General features: G+C 39.9%; 3 pseudogenes across 3 annotated transcripts in view; 1 reads left to right on the top strand and 2 right to left on the bottom strand.

Moving 5' to 3' along the window:
• Positions 1 to 15,309, bottom strand: part of LOC148729557 (uncharacterized) — a 33,052-nt pseudogene extending 17,743 nt beyond the window's left edge. Inside the window, exons 1-3 of the transcript XR_015989115.1 lie at positions 15,247 to 15,309; positions 14,410 to 14,470; positions 1 to 975 (exon numbers count right to left, since the gene is read on the bottom strand). The product of XR_015989115.1 is annotated as an uncharacterized LOC148729557 (transcript). The remainder of the gene's footprint in view (positions 976 to 14,409; positions 14,471 to 15,246) is intronic.
• Positions 6,442 to 14,416, bottom strand: LOC148729558 (uncharacterized; annotated as a pseudogene). The gene is made up of 3 exons (XR_015989109.1): positions 13,593 to 14,416; positions 8,911 to 12,534; positions 6,442 to 8,419 (listed from the first exon to the last, which is right to left on the bottom strand). The product of XR_015989109.1 is annotated as an uncharacterized LOC148729558 (transcript).
• Positions 15,310 to 15,580: 271 nt separating the features above from the next.
• On the top strand, positions 15,581 to 18,134 carry LOC148729556 (kynurenine formamidase pseudogene; annotated as a pseudogene). Its single transcript, XR_015989112.1, has 2 exons — positions 15,581 to 15,839; positions 17,059 to 18,134. The product of XR_015989112.1 is annotated as a kynurenine formamidase pseudogene (transcript).
• The last annotated feature ends 1,195 nt before the right edge of the window (positions 18,135 to 19,329 follow it).

The raw sequence follows: 19,329 nt of genomic DNA, 5'->3' as shown, positions 1-19,329 counted from the left end.
TGAAACAATGTCGCTAGGTTTCCGTAGTCAGATGCTTCTCCCTTTCGGTCGCCAATTTCCTTTCTGATAAGAAGTGCTCTCTCGATATATTTTATAGCCTTCTCGTATTTACCTTGCGACTTAATTATTCCTAAGTTTCCGTAGTCAGTTGCTTTTCCATTTCTGTCGCCAATTTCCTTTCTGACTTCAAGTGCTTTCTTGGTATATTCCTTGGCCTTCTTGTATTCACCTAGCGACTGAAAAAGTGTTCCTAAGTTTCCGTAGTCAGTTGCTTCTCCCTTTCTATCGCCAATTTCCTTTCTGATTGCAAGTGCTTTCTTGTAATATTCCTCAGCTCTGTTGTATTCCCCAAGCGACTGAACGATTGTACCTTGGTTTCCGTAAATGGTTGCTTCGCTACCTCTGTCGCCATTTGACACAGTGATTGTCAGTGCTTTCTTGTAATACTCCTCAGCTTTGTGATATTCACACAGTGAATTAAATAATTTTCCTATTATCATGTAACATTGTGCCTCTGTTTGTTTGTCTCCAGTACTTCTTCGGTTATATCAGCTGCTAATTGATAGTATTCTCTAGCCTTTTCAAATTGATTTTGTTTCTGATAGATCTGTCCCAGTCCGAAGCTTACTCTTCCTTCGTTAAGTGTGTCACCAAAGGCATGGTATATGATAAGAAGTTCCTTCGCGTACCTTACTGCAGATGTGTAATTAGAGACCTTAAATGCCGCATTGAACATTACTGTATTTATTGCTTGGTAAACCGGGGAAAACCAGTGGTATTCTTTTACCCGTGCATTAGAGTTTAGAAAGATCAACCATTCTTCGCCCAACTTCAACGCTTGTAAGCCACGACAAGTGTTGTGAAGGAAGGTGACAACTGCTACAGCTATAACGGATACTGCTATAAATCCTCCTTCGTTGTCCATTACGACTGTTTTCCAAATTACTCCATTGAATTCAATGAGACAGCGTCAATCTAAGGATTTAATTCAACTGGGTTAGATCCGCCGTTTGCAGCCACTCGATTAAATATTTTTAACTCAAAAACTATATTGATTCTGAAGACAGATAACTGAATACAATTTCCATCGTTACAAATAGTATAATCAGTCAGATGTATTTAACTTTGCTTGGCTTGCTCTAGTCAAGAGATATTCTATTGGAGATTAGAATCTCTCAGTTGAACAGTTGAACTGGATTGAGCGGTACCGCATAGAGCGGTCACCCTGTATTAAGCGGTCGGTTGTCATACCCCAAGTTTGTTCCCTATAAATCACTGAAAATTTTTGCCTCTATTACGCGGTCACCTCTATTGAGTGGTCGTGGTCACATTTGAGTGAGTCTTAACTGCCTGTTTGTGTTGTCTTGCACCTGTATTGAACGCGTGTGGTCATTTAAGGCGGAAGCACTCAAATAAAACTAAGAATAATCTTTCAGGTAAAATTTATTGCAAGTTGCTTTCCTGTAATCAATGTTAGTAGTATTTTTGAGCGAATTTTTGTACATTAAGCGGTCAATCTTAGCATACAATGGCGTTTTTTATCGCGTTTACTTAGAAAATGACGTCTGGGTAGGACTTTGAAAGTCACTCCTTCGCTCGTTCCTACCATCACTTCTTGTACCTTTTAAACCCGAGGTGTTTTCGGTCTCACTACGTGAGACTTCTCGGAACTGGGAAACGGGCACGGTGCCAGTCACGTCACTGTGCCAAAGTGAAGTGAGGTCAGCGGTTGCTGTTTTTGATAAACTTGAGAAACTCGAATTTACGCTGTTGGCCCGTCAAGTATTTACCTCCTGCGACCTTCAACAGTGGTCTTATTTAATTAAGTTTCACCGAAAGAGTGCACGAGTGCACATGACAAAAACTTCCCATTTTTCACCACAGTACCAAAAAAGAACTCAAAACGCTTCTTCATGTTATTTAAGGGGGAAAAATAATTTCCCAGCAGTTAATTCAGGAACCAATTGATTGAAACGATTCCGGATCAGTCGCCCACCTTAACACACTTTTCGTTATCATTCTTTCTGGCATTTGGTTCACCCATGACCCGTTCTGGCATTTGGTTCAATATCAAAGGAAAACTGTCAATATGACAAACATATAGTTCTAACACAATTACCTACCGTCTAAAGTTTCTTGAAATCCAGATAAAAGCAAGGAATACTGAAGCACTACTTTCCCTGCAAAAAAAATAAGTTGTTACATTTACTCGTTAAAACACAAAACACCTACCATGTAGAGGGGACTTTCAGTATTATTAACGTCATAGACACATAAACATAAAACTCGAGTGCTAACTCTTTGTCGTAAAAGTCTTCGGCTAAGAGCTGGTCGGGAAAACCACAGTTAACCCAGGCTCACTGTTTGTGTCACGTGCACATGGTTAAATAGAGAGAACATATGGGGCGAAGTTCATAGCAGAGAGAAGGAAAAATGAAGAAGAGTATTTTTCCCGACACTTCGTGTACCTATTAAGGACAACAACAAACCGCCACATGGTACGTTTCATTGTTTCCATTTCCATTTTCAAGTAAATTTCCAGACCTAAACCTCGCCCCATATGTTCTCTCTATTTATACATGTGCACGTGACACAAACAGGGAGCCTGGGTTACCTGTGGGAAAACGAGCCCGCGGATAGAAGACCGGACTCGATGAAAAGGCGGAAATCAAGCATAGTTTTTCTTTTCCTCTGGATATTAATCCATAGAATACTTTAAGGAAGAACGGAAAAAACGCATATATCGCATGTCCATACTTCTTAGGCAAATATTTAGCATGTCCATACTTCTAGAACAAATTTTCAACAGCAAACCTGGGGATGTTACTTCTGGTTTGGAGTTCGTTGGAAAACAGCCCACTTGGAGCCATCAGATTTATTCAGGGAAATAAAGTTCAAGTGCAGGACCTTTTAGGTGCTAGATTTACTTAAGTATTACCGAGATAACTTTAAGATATATTAGATTCTCTGGATCTTTTCTCTGGACTCGCTTGATGCTACTGGTTTACTTCAGTCCACCACTATTGATTACGCTGTGGCTATATGCCCGGCAGCCGGGCACGGTCTTAAATAGACTAAATGCCCAGCAGTCAGAAAATTTCACCAAATTTTCACTGAAAGCTTCTTTGAAGCTTCTTGAGAGTATGAAATGTTTCTTTATCAATGTCAAGCGACTCTAAAAATTATTTACTATAAAATGGCGACACTTAGAACATCTCGCGACACTTAGAACAGTTCGACTCAAACCCACTAGCGAAATAATCACTTGACGAATTCCGACTGAAAGCCTCATTTAAACCTATTGAAAGTATTTGATGTTTCTTTAGAAATGTCAAGCGATCCTAAAAATTATTTTGGTTCTACATAAGAAGATTTAACCGAGCTTGTGTTTGCCATCACATCGCTCAGTATCTGTGATATCAGAGTGCTGGTCACTCACGGTCTCAAATAGACTAAATCCTCGGCAGTCAGGAACTGATTCACCGAATTCCGACTGAAGACTTCAATCAAACCTATTGAAAGTATTTAATGTTTCTTTAGAAATGTCAAGCAATCCTTATAATTATTTTAGGTTTAAATTCGACGAATTTACCGAGCTTGTGTATACCGTAAAATTGCTCAGTTATCGACACTTTACCATTCACGGTGACACTGCCAGTCACGGTCTCAAATAGACTAAATGCCCGGCAGTCCAAAATATTCGTCGAATTTTGACTGAAATCCTCATTCAAAACTATTGAAAGTATGTGACGATTCTTTAGAAATGTCAAGCGATTCTTACAATTATTTTGGTTTTACATTCGACGAATTTACCGAGCTTATGTATACCGTCAAATTGCGGAGTTATCGACACTTAGCCATTTGTGAGACTGCCGGTCACGGTCGCATATATAATATGCATCTGGGTCAGTGGGGTTTGCGGCGTGACAGCTCACCTACGTCATATATACCAGCATCATGTTCTGTGAAAACTGGCGGGAAAATACAACACGCGAGTACGAGAGAGAGTCTTTTACGCGAATAATTTGAATATATCAACAAAATTGAAATGGTAAATTTGCCACCGTTACGATTATAAAAGCTGACGTTTCGAGTGTTAGCCCTTCGTCGGAGCGTTAGCCCTTTGTCGGAGCGAATGCCATTCGCTCCGACGAAGGGCTAACGCTCGAAACGTCAGCTTTGATAATCGTAACGGTGACAAAAATTACCATTTCAACTTTGTTGATATATTCAAATTATTTCGTTACCCCCACTGACACAGCCCCAAACAGTTTCTTTAGAAACTATCAGCCTTTATTACGCGAATAGATCTGCTGCCGGTTGTTGAAATTTACCATGATGAAGAAGGTGTTTTCCAGAGAAGGTAAGCTGAGATTTTTAGGTGATAGCTTTCCAGAAAGTCGATGTAAATTTCAACAACCGGTTACACATTAGTCTCCCTCGCAGCCGTTTCTTTTGCTAACTGCGACCAGCATTGATCGAAACTCCCGCGGAGAAAAGTCGAGTCATATTTCAACGTCGCAGCATTACTTCGGAAAGTCGATAGAGGCATTCCGGTATAATTTCTGAAGGTCCATATCAATTGGACTGCCGTTGACATATCTATTTGTTTACAGCTGAGTGAGTTTTCCACGGCGACTAAAAATGGACGGAAATTAAACTTTTGACGCGAAATTGTCTCTTCGGGTGGTCGGAGGCGAATAGTACCTGCTAAACACTTCCGAATCAGCTAATCAGCGCGCGAAATAGAACTATTCACCTGTGTGGTATATATATACAAAATGATTTTATTATCATTATAAAAGCCATCTCTGGCTTAGAGTTCGCTCCAAATCAACTCACCCCGATTTGGAGACATCTGATTTACTGAGAGAAGTTAAGCCCAAGCAGATATGATTTCTCAAGTCTTAGATTTAAGACAATTTTGAAGTGTATATCAACATATCACCAGGATATATCAGATTCTCTGGATCTTCACTTTCGATTTGCTTGATGCCACTGATTTACTTTCGCAATTTTATTTGAGCGACCACACCGTGAATATCAACAATTCGTTGCCTGATAGGCTCTCTAGCCTAAGACGTTTCTGAACGAATGCACGACCGAGTTGTAAAATTTCTATAATATCGGAAAAACTGAACAGACAGTACTTACCGTGTTCTCCGCTTTGAGGATCTTGCTGACCTAGAATGAGTCACATGACCTTAGTGTTTTTCTTTTCTTTTTGTGCTAATTATTTTTTTTTAAAACCGGCTCGTTTATTGTAATGCCGTACAATAACATAAATAGAATAAACAGTTCATATTCTGTGGATTAAATTTCTCTATCAAGAAGCAAATTCAACCTGAATGTGATCAATTTCTTTTTGAGAACATTCAGAGGTTTTAAAAGTTAGTTTTCTCCAGTTTTGGGAAGCTACAGAAAACGGAAACAGTGCCTTGCTTTGCTGTTTTCTTCTCATGGTAAAGTTTGCATTTGAAGAGTTTTGAACATTCTTTGTGGTAAGTTTTAGATCATAAATTTATTCCCTCGATAGTGTACTTCCTCTCGGAATGCTATTCGATTTAGCTGAAATCGATTTAGGCTACGAACCAGGCATTCAAATTGTTGAGTTCGGTCAAACACTCTGGCCTGGCTTAGCGACACAGTTTGCGTAAAGCAATAAGACCAGAAAATCACAAATTTAATGTAAGTATGTGACGAGAAACGTTGCACAGATTAACTTTACTTGCTGCAACTTCGATTGCACCTTAATTTACTACAAACAGGATTGTTCTTGTGCTTTCGGTGATCGTACAATTAGCAAGGAAACTAGGAAACAACATTTAGTACCACACTATTTTGCACCTTGGGATGATTCTCACGCCTGCAGGTGAAACAATTTGATCACTTGCCAGCTCACAGGTTATGTTCGCCAGCTCTTGTTTCTTACTTAACTTGTCACTATTACAGTCTTGCACCAACTGAAACCTTTCTAGAAATGTAAAAACATCTCGCACCAGGAGAGAGTGGTTTTCTGTAAATGGTTATGTTCTTTCAGGAATTCAGATTGTATCAGAACTCAATGAGGTGTCTAGAAAAAGGATACTTCCATTCCACAAGCAGTGTTTGGTATGTTTCTTTTATCAGGAGTTTTTGATTTCCTACCTATTGTAAGAACATATGTCAACGATGCATTAGGAAGAATCAGCTGCACAAATTAGTCCTCAACAAGTTGTGATGCAGACGTCAAAAGCAATTGCCTCCCCTGTTCTGGTTGTGATGAGCGAACCGTCATGGATCCCATAAGTAATTCGACAGGACAAAGTGCATATTGCACTCGAAATCATGTTATACCTATACTAGTTGGACTGATTTATTCCACAAAAATAGACAGCATCACGAAAACTATTTCTCGTGTAAGCGGCCCCCTATAAAGCGAAATTAAAACTAAAACTAACATGTGGTAACAGGTGCTTTTATTTAGGATGTAAATAAATTCAAATGTGACAGATGACAATTAAAATGAATGGTCCAGTGACCTGTTAAACAAAATGTGTATTTGATAATCGAATAATAAAAAAATTATAATTGAATTTCTGGCCCATTCCTTTTCATAAAGCTGGAGTCAGCTCCCTTACTGTAACCAATCTATAGTGAGATCCACAATGAATAGCTTTAATTTAAGATACCGGAACCTCAGACCGATTACAATAAGAAAAATGGTTAAGTGACCTGTTAAACAACATAGGTAGTTGATAATCGAATATTCTAGTGGCATTTTTGGCCCCATGATTGATATATAGATGAGGTTAACTTCTGAAGTATTCTAAAAGTCTACAGTTACTAGCTGAATAAAAAACGATCCCTTTTTCTAAGAATCACTTCCAAAGTTCGTTCCAGCCTTACAAAAATTTTGATATTTCAAGGCCTCTCGTCCTCTCCGTCCTTTCACAGCCTTCTCGTTGGTGATTTTCAACTATCGCTGTGGTCGGCATACAAGTCGGCGTTATCTAACAAGAATGTCTGACAATGTGATTAAATTTGAAGGAATCAGAACACAATGTTCATTCTCTATACTTTGCTTCATCTCTTACGCTCATTACTGCTCCACGAGATCCTAGCTTAAAGAAATTAAACACAAAAATTTAGCAACTCTACGTCATCACTTAGTTCACTTACAGTTGCTCAATCGTTTCCATTTTTTACAGATAGTTATAAATGTGGTCCTTTCCAGAACTGCGAACCTATTTACCAGGGGAAGATAGCTATGTCCCTGCCACTGCTTACGGCGTTACGAACTAACTGCACAACAAATAAGACAATATTTCACTATACAATTGTAGCTAATTAAAGTGTAAAAGGTAACAATAATATTTTTTACACAATTCTCTTGAATTCGATCCTTGTAATCTAGTATGTAAGACGCTCGTCCATGTGGGTCTAATGTTATGGCTCAGCCTAGCAATGTAAACAAAGATGTTTAGCTGTTCTACGTTGTTACTTATGGTAACTAAATTGTGACAATTTTTTATAGAATAATGTATTCCCGATCCTTGCCAAAACGGCGCAACATGTTCACCCAAGGGAGATAACTAAACTTGCGCTTGTGCAGCTTTCTTAGGCGGTACAAACTACACAGCACTTAAGGCGATTTCTTTAAAGCACTTTAGCTCATTAAGGTGTTAAAGGCTACAACTATATTCTAACAAAAATTCTAAAAGGTATAGGTGCATTTCGTGGCAACTTTTGACAATCTTGAAATATCCCGCTATTGCATTAACCTTGAACGTAGTTTCGAGATTGTTAGTTGTACTCTTAAAATCGTTATCTATATGACTGACTTTTTTGTTTGAATATGGACTTAAGATGGTTATCTGGCTCATTATTCACAGTGATAACCTTCTCCCTAATTATACAAAAGTTAGTTCGTCCTCCAAATACTTATTGCCCAGGAAGTATATACATGCAGTACAAAACTCCTCGCGAAAACTATTCCTAACACCTAAGTGACAAAAACCCCTGTCCTCAAAAGATAAACCCCTAAACTTGATTAACCGTTTAACTGAAAAATGTTAAAGCCTTTGTTATATCACGCGAATTATCCTTTTTCAGACGGAATAGACAAAGATGAGTGTCTTAGTAGAATCACTCAAAAGCTACCCACCCCTCCCTCGCGGTAAATTCGTCCTTTGTAAATAGTGATTATTCAAGCTGCTGATAGTTTGTATGAAAAGAAGAGAGCGTCTCGCGAAAACTATCATTAACATCTAATAAGTGACTAGCATGGCCTTTCGCAAAGGAGAATACTAATAATAATATCACAGGAAGTTTCTTGTTAACGGCATAGACAAAGATTAGGGTCTTCAAAGAAGTTAGCTTCAATCAGAAATCAGGATTTACTGATCAGTTTTGTCCCTCACACACTATGTCTTCTTTCCTGTAAAATATAATTTTTTGCTAATAAGCAAAGGAGTTATAGAGTTCTGATATAATTGGTGAGTAAATCAATTATTATTTTAAGTCAGTTCTACTGTGAAGACAGGTTTTCACTCAGACCAGCTAGATTTGAAATCAAGACCTTCTATATCTACAAGCACTTCACCCCGTTTGACTTTCCAACAATTATATACAAAAGGGGACGATAGGGGATACTTTGGGCGAATACCTCTTAATCATAACAACTCTACTCTTGTTTCTCCGTAAGAAGAAATGAATGAGAGCGAGCATGTCAGCACACAACATAAATTTATTTTTATTTCTGACTCACGTATTTATGAAAAGATTCGAATTAATTTGAAAGAGATTTGTTCAATACTTTTTCTTTATCACTGAATATGATACAGATGTTAAGAGCAATACCACGAGCTGTGACGAAATGGTGATTTCATGCCCGATCATACAAACTTGAATCTTTAACCTCCAACCTACCTCAATGTGACATTATCTCCAATCAGCATGAACGGAGCCCATTTCTTTACTTCAGAATACTTGGCGTTACTTCTCATCCACTTTCTGACCTCGTGAAGAGATTCACTGGCACTTTCACCACGGAACAAGTGTTCGTAGAAACGATTCATGAACTGCTCTGTCGATTCGTCGTCCAAGGCCCACCGCGCCACTAACACTGAGCGTGCACCGGATCCTAAGAACGCTCGAGCGATTCCGATAACTCCTTCGACTTTAATTTCTCCGCACCCACTGTGACAACAGCTTAGAACAACCAGTTTAGCTCAAAGTTGAACTTTTGATACGTCAGCCATCGTCAAAAGGTATTCTTCTTCTTGTGGAATATCATTCGTTGTACGAACAGGGCAAAGTGCGATTTCTCCTCTTTCGGGATCTCCATGAGCAGCAAAATGTATCAGCGCAACTGACTTCATCTGTTCAATAACCGCCTCCTTTGTTGCATGTCTTCCTAACAATGGGGGAACGCCAAGCAATTTTGCAATCATCTCAGCTTCTTTTTTTGCGCATGGTAATGGACCCAAGGTCTTCTGTTGTCCCCTGTAAATCACTTTGCTCACCTCAGGTTCACCCACTATGAGAGCCCCACTCTCACTGTGGTAGTTTGGAGGACTGTCCTTGATAAGCTTGAGCGTAGTCAAAGAAGGAGCAATACGGATCCTGAATTTTTCAGACAAATATCTTCCTCCTTCGTCAATTAAGGCTGCAAATGGCACTTGGTACATGCAGCTATCAGGGACAATGATAATTTCAGGCTCTTTCAATAAATCGGCCACGGGAGCGATGATTGTTTCGTAGCACAAATGAAGATTTTTTTTCATATCATCACCTTTACTGTGTGCCAAAGGCGATCGGTTGACATCGTCAGACGATGTTGGAACACGTTCGTCATTTAAAGAGCGATCTTCACAAACCTCTTTGGGTAGAACAGCAAAATGGCGGAAAGTCTGCGAAAACAGCGCTTTCAAGTTAGGAACTGACCCGGCATTTTCAAAACAATCTGAGTCCATTCTTTTTCTTCGGAAACGAATCTCTCCACTTGGTTGGAGAATCCAAATCCGTACATCTTCATCACCAACCGAAAGGTAAAGACAATTACAACTGGCCTCTCCTTTTATAATATCATGGATTCCACACCATGATCGCAGATCGCCTGAAAACTGAAACTCTTTGGCAGAATATTGAGATGTCATCAAGTCCGCTAGAGCTCTCGCCCGTCTAAGTTCTTCAACGGAAAGAGCATCTGCGAAATTTTCGCTAACAAAAAGCAATTTACTGAGCATCTCGTAGGGAAAGGCGCCATGCTCCTCTAATAAAGATATTTGGAAGTCATCGTTGCCTTTTAGAAAGTTTCGCAGTTTTTCAAATTTTGCAATAGATTGGAAAAGATACGAAAAAGCTTCTTCGATATTAAACTGCGCTAACTTTAAAACCGTTAGACCACAAAGAACTTTAAACTCCGTCATACTATCTCCAATGCCTTTGCAAATTAAGAGAGCCTCGCGAAAATATACTTCGGCTTTCTCAAGTTCACCTAGAGAATGAAACAATGTTCCTAAGTTTCCGTAGCCAGCTGCTTCTCCCTTTCTGTCGCCAATTTCCTCTCTGATTTTAAGTGCTTTCTCGGTGTATTCTTGAGACTTTTTGTATTCACCTAGGGAATAAAACAATGTTCCTAAGTTTCCGTAGTCAGCTGCTTCTCCCTCTCTATCGCCAATTTCCTCGCTGATTTTAAGTGCTTTCTCGGTGTATTCTTGAGACTTTTTGTATTCACCTAGGGAATGAAACAATGTTCCTAAGTTTCCGTAGTCAGCTGCTTCTCCCTTTCTGTCGCCAATTCCTCTCTGATTTTAAGTGCTTTCTCGGCGTATTCTTGAGACTTTTTGTATTCACCTAGGGAATGAAACAATGTTCCTAAGTTTCCGTAGTCAGCTGCTTCTCCCTTTCTGTCGCCAATTTCCTCTCTGATTTTAAGTGCTTTCTCGGTGTATTCTTGGGACTTTTTGTATTCACCTAGGGAATGAAACAATGTTCCTAAGTTTCCGTAGTCAGCTGCTTCTCCCTCTCTGTCGCCAATTTCCTCTCTGATTTTAAGTGCTTTCTCGGTGTATTCTTGAGACTTTTTGTATTCACCTAGGGAATGAAACACTGTTCCTAAGTTTCCGTAGGCAGTTGCTTCTCCCTTTCTGTCGCCAATTTGCTCTCTGATTTTAAGTGCCTTCTCGGTGTATTCTTGAGACTTTTTGTATTCACCTAGGGAATGAAACAATGTTCCTAAGTTTCCGTAGTCAGCTGCTTCTCCTTTTCTGTCGCCAATTTGCTCTCTGATTTTAAGTGCCTTCTCAGTGTATTCTTGAGACTTTTTGTATTCACCTAGGGAATGAAACAATTTTCCTAAGTTTCCGTAGTCAGCTGCTTCTCCCTCTCTGTCGCCAATTTCCTCTCTGATTTTAAGTGCTTTCTCGGTGTATTCTTGAGACTTTTTGTATTCACCTAGGGAATGAAACAATGTTCCTAAGTTTCCGTAGTCAGCTGCTTCTCCCTTTCTGTCGCCAATTTGCTCTCTGATTTTAAGTGCTTTCTCGGTGTATTCTTGAGACTTTTTGTATTCACCTAGGGAACGAAACAATGTTCCTAAGTTTCCGTAGGCAGTTGCTTCTCCCTTTCTGTCGCCAATTTCCTCTTTGATTTTAAGTGCCTTCTCGGTGTATTCTTGAGACTTTTTGTATTCACCTAGGGAATGAAACAATGTTCCCAAGTTTCCGTAGTCAGCTGCCTCTCCCTCTCTGTCGCCAATTTCTTTTCTGATTAGAAGTGCTTTCTCGGTGTATTCTTGCGACTTTTTGTATTCACCAAGCGACTGAAACAACGTTCCTAAGTTTCCGTAGTCAGCTGCTTCTCCTTCTCTGTCGCCAATTTCCTCTCTTATTGGTAGCGCTTTCTTGTAATATTCCTCAGCTCTGTCGTATTCCCCAAGCGACTGAACGATTGTACTTAGGTTTCCGTAAATGGTTGCTTCCCTATCTCTTTCGCCATTTGACACAGTGATTGTCAGTGCTTTCTTGTAATACTCCTCAGCCTTGTGATATTCACACAGTGAATTAAATAATTTTCCTATCATCATGTAACATTGTGCCTCTGTTTGTTTGTCTCCAGTACTTCTTGTTATATCAGCTGCCTTTTGATAGTATTCTCTAGCCTTTTTAAATTCATTTTGTTTGTGATATATCTGTCACAGTACCAAGTTTAGTCTCCCTTCCTTAAGTGTGTCACCAGAGGCATGGTATATGATAAGAAGTTCCTTCGCATATCTTTCTGCAGATGTGTAGTTGGAGACCTTGCATGCAGCATGAAACATTAGCAAATGTATTTCATGGTAAAACCAGTGGTATTCTTTTATCCGTGCTTTGGAGGTTAGAAAAATCAAACATTCTTTGCCTAACTTCATGGCTTCTAAGCCACGACCAGTGTTAAGAAGGAAGGCAACAACAAGTGTAACTATACCGGATACTGTTATAAATCCTCCTTCGTTGTCCATGACGACCGTTTTCCAAATTACACGAGTCAATTCAATGAGACAGCATCAATCTGTGGATTTAATTCAACTGGGTTAGTTCCGTCGGTGGCCGCCGCTAGATCAAATATTTTTACTCAAGTAATGTGTTGATTCTGAAGGTAGGTAATCCCAACACTTTCCAACAATCTCAATAGGTTACGGTAGTTGGTCAGACGTGTTTTGTTTTGCTTGCCGTCTTTAAATAAATAAGTAAATTCGTCTTTATTAAAAAACCATGCGATAAAATTACATATCTGATGTTACAGTAAAAATATATATTGTTGGGAGAGATTACAATGATTAAATCGAATAATATTATTAAAAATGATTAGAAATACATATGGGGTGTGAACACAGCTAGACTTTATTTAAAAATTAATCTATTAAAAAAGCTACGTTTTAAACGTTCAGTATCAATGCTGGGCCTGACAATGGATTTCCTTCGAATGTTTACAATATAGTCTTTGTACCTTGGGAGTAGGCTTTTTAATGGATGGTCATCATGTTTGAGGTTATAGAAAAGGCGTCTGTCGCTTTTCTCCAAAAGTTCATATCTGTTGTAATTGACCGACGTATAGCGCCTCTTATAGCATCTTTTTAAAAACCTTTGTTTAACAGCAAGGTCGGAAACACTTGCAGCAGAAACTGAAAGGCCGTATAATAACTTAGAGATCACAACTGAATTAAAGAGGTAGTCTATTTCGTCTTGCGTATATCCTTCTTGACGTAGGCTTCTGATGATAAATAAACACTTGTTGGCTTCATGAAGCTTGGCCTTGACATGCATGCTGAACTTACAATTACCTTGAAATGTGACGCCCAATAAAGAAATGTTATTATATTGTTTGATATTGTGAAACATTGGGTAGACTGTTGAATTGCCTTTCTTACGCATAACTAGCTCCTTACACAAGAGATGTGCACTTGGAGTCTCTCGCCCTCGAATGGTCGAACAGTATTAAGTGTCACCGTATAAAGCGGTTACCCTGTATTAGGCGGTCGGTTGTCAGAGTCCCGAATTTGTTTCCCCTTAATAATTGTACTTATCACCTCTTTTAACCGGTCCCATATATTAGGCGAACCTGGTTACCTTTGAGTGAGTCCCAACGGCCTGTTTGTGTTGTCTTGCACCTATATAGAACGGTCATTTATAGCGGAACCACTCAAGTAAAACTAAGATTAATCTTCCAGGTACAATTTAAGTCATATTTCTCTCTAGAAATCAATGTTGGTAGTACTTTTAAGCCAGTTTTTGTACATTAGCGGTCAATTTTGGCGCAAAATGCCGTTTTTTGTCCTGTTCGGCTCAGAAATGACCTCATTTTCTGAATTTTGGTCGGACCATGAAAGTCACTCCTTTGCTCGCTCCTTCTATCACTTCTGGTTCCTGTTAAACCCTTGGTGTTTTCGGTTTCACCTCGTGACATTTCACGGAAATGGAAAACGGGTACTGTGCCGGTCACGTCACTGTGCCGGTCACGTCACTGTGTCGGTCACGTCACTGTGCCGGTCACGTCACTGTGCCGAAGTGAAGTAAAGTCGGCAATTTCTGTTTTTGACAAACTTGTGGAAATCGACTCGACACTATTTATTCGCCGAGCATTTATCTGCTTACCACCTTCAACAGTGGTCTTGTTTATTTAAGCTTCACCGAAAGAGTATACTAGTGCGCATGACCAAACTTCTCACTTTGCACTACAGTTCTTACAAAGACCTCAAATCGCCCTTCATGTTATTTAAGGAAGAAAATAACATCTCAGCAGATAACCAAGTGACCAATTGATTCCAACCAATTCGGTTCGATCGCCCACCTCAACACTCTTTTCGTTATCATTCTTTTCTGGCATTTGGTTTAAAATCAAAGGAAAACTGTCAACATGACAAACACACAGTTCTACCACAATTACCTTCCGTCTAAAGTTTCTTGAAATCCAGATAAAAACAATGAATACTGAAGCTCCACTTTCCCTGAAAAAAATAACAAGGTGTTACATTTACTTGTTAAAACATAAAACACCTACCATGTGGAGGGGACAACTCTCAGTATTATTAAAGTCATAGACACCTAGACATGAAACACGCGGGTTAGGGTCTCATAGCATGTAGTTCTCTGCATTATGGGACTCGTTACCCAACAGCAGTCCTTGCACACCCCGACTGCTCAGGTGCCCCGTTAGGCGGGGAGCGCTTCCGGGGGGCCAGGTTCGATTCCTGGGCGATTTTGGCGTACTGGTGTACCCTCCTTCAGGCGTTACTCGGCGGAACCATTGCACTCCGGTTCCGTTAAGTGTATATGTCGTCCGGCCGTTGCAGCACTGACCATTGCACTAAAGGGTCCGTGGCCGGGGGCGCCTGAAAAACAAAAAAAAAAAAAGAGTGACAACTTTGTGTTGTAAAAGTTTTCGTCTGAACACTAGTCGGGAAACGAGCCCGCGGATAGAAGACCGGACTATATAAAAGGCGGAATTCGAGCTGAGATGTTATCTTCCTCTGGATATCTATGCATAGAGTACTTCAAGGAAGAACGGCAAAAAACGTATATACCGCATGTCTATACTTCTTAGGCATATTTTCAGCATGTTCATAATTCTAAACCAAATTTTCAGCAGCAAACCCGGGGATACTACTTCCGGTTGGGACTTCGTTCGAAATCGGCCCACTTAGGTTGGAAGCATTAGATTTAGTCAGAAGAATAAAGATCAAGTGAATGATATTTTAGGCGTTAGATGTACGCAAGTATTTACCGAGATGTCTTTAAGATGTATTAGATTCTCTGGATCTTTTCTTTGGACCCGTTTGATGCCACTGGTTTACTTCCTCCTGACAATTATTTAGTCGACCACAACGTTAATATTAGAGATTCATCGAGAAGATGGCTCTCTGTAGAACAGATTACGCTTAAGACATTACGAATTGAATCAAAACTGATTCATGAGCTGTAAAATTACTATAATACCGAACAAACTGAACAGACAATACTTACCGTGTTGTCCGCTTTCGAAAGTGAAAGTTAGGATCTTGCCGAGGAAGAATGCATCACGTGATCATGATGTTTGTTTTTCAACCTCCCCTTGTTGTTCATGGTCACGTCATACAATAACATTCCTCCACCGAAAAGAAAATTAAGCACAATTCTTTCTGAGATTGTTCCGAAGTTTCAAATGTTAGCTTTGATATCATTTTGAGAAAAGCAAAGTACTTCAGCAACAGAAAACGGAAACGTTGATTTACTTTACCCTCCCCTCCCCCCAATTCTCCTCGACTAGCCCTAGTTCTCCACGTCCTGTGTTCCTCTCCAAGAACAGCTCGGATTTGAAGATTGTGGAACGTCTTTGTGGTAGGTTTTAGACACTAACTTTATTCCCTAGATAATAGTTGGCTTGTTGGAGTGCTATTCGTGTTAAATGAAGTAGATTTAGGTTACTAATGAGACAATGAAATCTCTCAGTTCGGTCAAACACTTTGCCTTCTTAGGGACCCAGTTTGCGTCTAAACAACGAGGAAGCCGGCACAGTCAGACAGATATAGAGTAGATCACAAGTTTTTTATAAGCAAACGTTATGAAACGCTGAAAATATTAACTTAACTTGCTACAGCTTCTATTTCACCGTTTATTTACTATAAACATAATTCTTCTTGTGTTTGCAGTGATCTTGAAATTATTGAATGCTGTTGAATATAATCCCCAAGATGAAATTGAAGGGATTCTTCAACAATATTCAATGAGCCTGCGGGAAATAGTTACTTTAGTATAACTGCTCCGGTGCTTTTGAATTCTGTTGTAAATTCTGTAACTAAAGAGAGCTTTGCACACATTTTAACAGTTTCTACTACTCATATCAAAGTAAGACAATTATCACAGGTTTATTAAATTTGATCAGCAAAAACTTTACAATTTCCTTTTGAAAAGTGTCCTGCCAAACTCAGTAGCATCTTTTCTGCTCTTTACAATTGAATTTTTTCCTTTTTATCACTTCCTTAGAAATTTTGACAAAATGCAGGGCAGCCATTTTAAATGTGGCACTCCTGCCATAAATCACTTTGTGTAGGGTGATTATAGGAAGATATGATGTGATCCTCTGCCAATCAGAGCACACCTCTCTATAGAAACCTGAGCAATTATACTGAATATATACATCACAATCTCACAAGTTTGGCTTGATTTTTGCACCTGTAAGTTAAATAATTTCATCACTAGCCAGCTTACAGCGCACACTCGCTAGCTCTCTTAGATGTAACAAAAACCTTTCACCATAACAGCCTTTATCGACTGACACCCTTCTAAAAACACTTATGACAAAAAAAATCCTGAACTAGTCAAAGAAGAGAGATGTCTTTTGTAAATGATCACACTTTCTTGGGAGATAAGATTGTGTCAGAACTTTTTGGGATGTCTTGGGAGTTTGAGAATTTTCCAAATGTCCTTGGAGCTGGTGTAGGGTTGTCAGATTTTCTTTGAAAAATTTTCTGGATATTAAGAACATGGCTGACCTGAACCTCCTCCCTTTACCAATTTATGGTCACTCATATAAATAAATGTATTGCATTCAAAACAGGGCAAAAGATCAAGATATTCAAGAGGAAACCTAAAAAGCACTTTGTGGTGTGTGCTTGTCATTGAATATTGCAAACATGGATGAGGAGAAGAATGAATGGCTGGCTCAGTACTATTCTCCAAGCAAATGGAACAACAGAATGGACCCAGGAGGGGTAGTAGATTATCATGTGAACATTTGTACTGGCTACAGCGAAACCACTCGTAAAAGCTCTCACTGCGAACTGAGTATCTGTTATGGTGAAAAGAAAGCTAAGATGGATATATTTTACCCTGCTGAAGAGAATGATGACACAGCTGAATCTGTACATGAAAAGAGTGGCAGCTCTGCAGCAGTGGTGCTCTTTGTTCATGGCGGGTATTGGCAAGAAGGGAGTAGGAAGATTTACAGCTTTGTTAGTGAATCATGGACTAAAAATGGTTGCGTTGCAGCAGTGGTCGGTTATAACCTTGCACCAGAAGCCAGCTTGGATCAGATGGTTGGAGAAATACAGTCAGCAGTGAAATATGTCAATACCAGGTTTCCAAAATCCAGACTATTCTTATGCGGCCACTCAGCTGGCGCACATTTGTGTGCCATGATGATGGTGTCAGACTGGAGCAAGGATCCATCAATTCCACAAGCCATTCATGGTATGTTCTTATTATCAGGAGTTTTTGATTTGGTACCTATTGTAAGCACTTATGTCAATGATGCATTAAAACTGACTGAAGAATCTGCTGCACAAGTCAGTCCTCAAAAACTTCTGACAAAGATGTCACCAACGTTTGTTTGCCATATTTTGGTTGTAATGGAAGAGTACGGATCCCCAGAGTTTTTTCGACAAGCTAAAGAATTTGTTGAAATCTTAAAAAGTCATAAGGTTCAGTGTTGTTTGCTTCAGCTACCAGGGGTAGATCACTTCAGCATGATTGAAAACATGGTGAATAGTGATGATCTACTCTGCCAGGAGATTTTGAAAGTTATCAGAAACATCAACTCAGCAAAGGGTGAGAAAGGAGTCAAAATTCCAAACTCAGGTCTTTGATTTGACTTTGTGAATGTTTTATGTGTTTACCCTAATGTTATTAAAAGGTTAAGTGTGTTGTGTTTCACGGATTTAAGTCAGACGAATTACTACAACTCAATACAAACTCAACATCTCTGTTTTCAACATGGCGATTGTCAAATCTACAAGGTGCGCACGTGGCATGCGTGCGCATATGTGACAGATACCGCGGGCCGGCATGCCCGACATAGCATTCCTCCCCCCCAAAATGTCAGAACTAATCTAAAATAATTGAGTTCAGTTCAGTTCAGTTCATAGGTTTAGTTTTTCAGGGGGTTTCCGCAGCCGACTGGGATAGCGCCTAGGTGGTGGTGTTGCAGAACTGCTGGTCGTGATCTCGTTCTGGCTGCTAGGAGATTTGCTCGGTTGGTTGGTCACATCTATGTCTATGGTTGGTAATTTCTCCATATCATTCGCAGAAGGAGGTTGTGGTTCTTCACTTTCGGCGCTGCATGTCGCTGGTAGAATTCCTACTAACACAGCTGGGTCTAGGTGTGGGGAGAAGTACTCCTTATTAACGCTCGGAGTTACTGCAGTCTCCTTGAGTTGATCGATATGTCGTCGCCATACTGTATTTGGTCCGACTCTGACTTCGTAGGATAAGGGTCCAGGGTGAGCTGTGATGATACCAGGAACCCACTTATCTCCGCTTCTGTAGTTTCGTGCAACGACAGCTTGACCTACGGTTAACTCACGGGTAGGGTTGTGGCTGGATCGTAACTCTTGGTCTTGCTGCTTTTCTTCCACTCGCTTCCGTATGTTAGGCTTCAGTATGTCGAGTTTCGTTCTGAGGTTTCTTCCCATGAGGAGTACCGCTGGTGCCTCACCAGTCAGCGCATGTGGTGTTGTTCTGTAGGCTAGCAAGAAGTTTGCCAGTTTCCAGGAGAGGGTTTTCTTCTCAGTCAGTGCTGCGCGTAGAGCTTGCTTGAATGTCTGTACAAAACGTTCAGCGCTGCCATTTGTAGCTGGGTGATACGGCGCTGTCCTTTTGTGTTTGATACCATTATTCCTCATGAATGTTCTGAATTCGTCTGATGTGAATTGTGGGCCGTTATCACTGACCAGTTGTTGTGGTAATCCGTGTGTCGCAAACAGCTTTCTTAGTTCCTCAATTGTTCTTGCAGCGCTTGTAGTGGTCATTGGTATTACTTCGGGCCATTTTGAGTGGCTATCCACAACAATGAGAAACATTGTTCCCAAGAATGGTCCCGCAAAATCTATGT

The sequence above is a fragment of the Stylophora pistillata genome, chromosome 6, assembly GCF_964205215.1.
Source record: "Stylophora pistillata chromosome 6, jaStyPist1.2, whole genome shotgun sequence".
Lineage (NCBI taxonomy): Eukaryota > Metazoa > Cnidaria > Anthozoa > Scleractinia > Pocilloporidae > Stylophora > Stylophora pistillata.
The sequence above is the reverse complement of the archived record's forward strand: the minus strand, read 5'-3'. Positions and strand labels throughout refer to the sequence as shown.